The following is a 1,263-nucleotide window of genomic DNA, read 5'->3' on the forward strand; positions in this document are numbered from 1 at the left end:
GCCACAAGAAAAGAAAATTACACGAAAGGTGCAAAAATCCTCAACAAAATATTAGCAAAACAAATTCAACAATACATTAAAAGGATCATATACCACAATCAACTGGGATTTATTACAGGAACCCAAGGATGGTTTAACATTTGTAGATCAATCAATGTGATATATCACATTAACATAAAAGGAAAAAATATCATACTATCATCTCAATAAATATAGAGAAAGCATTTGACAAAATTTAACATTTTTTCATTATAAAAACTCTCAATGAAGTGGGTAGAGAGGGAACATACCTCAGTGTAATAAAGGCTATATATCAGAAGCCCTCAGCTAACATCATACTTAATGGAAAGAAGTTGAAAGGGATGTCCACTCTCACTACTTTTATTTAACATAGTATTCAAAGTCCTAGCCAGAGCAATTAGGCAAAAAAAAAAAGGTATCCAAATCAAAAAGAATAAGTAAAACTGTCACTATTTTCAGATGACATGGTATTATATATAGAAAAATCTAAAGACACCACCAAAAAACTGTAAGAATAAACAAATTTGGTAAGTTGAAGGATAGAAAATTAACATACAAAATCTGTTGTGTTTCTATACACTTTTAATAAAGAACTATCAGAAACAGAAATTAAGAAAACAATCTCATTTATACTTACACACACAAAAAAATACCTAGGAATAAATTTAATCAAGTTGGTGAAAGACCTGCACACTGAAAACTAAAAGATAATAACGAAAGAAATGGAGGACACAAACAAATGGATAGTCCATGCTCATGAATTGGAAAAATTAATATTGTTAAAATGTCCATACTAGTCTACAGCCATGCCACCCTGAACAAGCCCGATCTCATCTTATCTCAGAAGCTAAGCAGGGTCAGGCCTGGTTAGTACTTGGATGGGAGATCACCTAGGAAGACCAGGTGCTACAGGCATAAACAATAAAATAAAATAAAAAATAAAATAAGGGTTTGTAAGCTGACAAGTCCTTGCAATCTGTGAGGTCAACCAAGGTTACCTCTCCTAAAAAATAAAAATAAATTTAAAAATTAAAAAAATAATAATAATAAAATGTCCATACTACCCAAATCAATTTACAGATTTAATGCAATCCCTATCAAAATCTCGATGACCTCTCCCACAGAAACAGAACAACCAATCCTAAAATTTAAATGAAACCACAAAAGACCCCAAATAGCCAAAGCAATCTTGAGGAAGAAGAACTAAGGTGGAGAGATCGTGGTCCTTGATTTCAAATTATA

At 31.7% G+C, this 1,263-nt stretch overlaps 1 pseudogene; it reads left to right on the forward strand.

Annotated features, from left to right (window-relative positions):
* Positions 1 to 817: 817 nt before the first annotated feature.
* On the forward strand, positions 818 to 936 carry LOC118607577 (annotated as a pseudogene).
* Positions 937 to 1,263: the final 327 nt, after the last annotated feature.

Source organism: Rousettus aegyptiacus, unplaced genomic scaffold, assembly GCF_014176215.1.
Source record: "Rousettus aegyptiacus isolate mRouAeg1 unplaced genomic scaffold, mRouAeg1.p scaffold_m13_p_8, whole genome shotgun sequence".
NCBI lineage: Eukaryota > Metazoa > Chordata > Mammalia > Chiroptera > Pteropodidae > Rousettus > Rousettus aegyptiacus.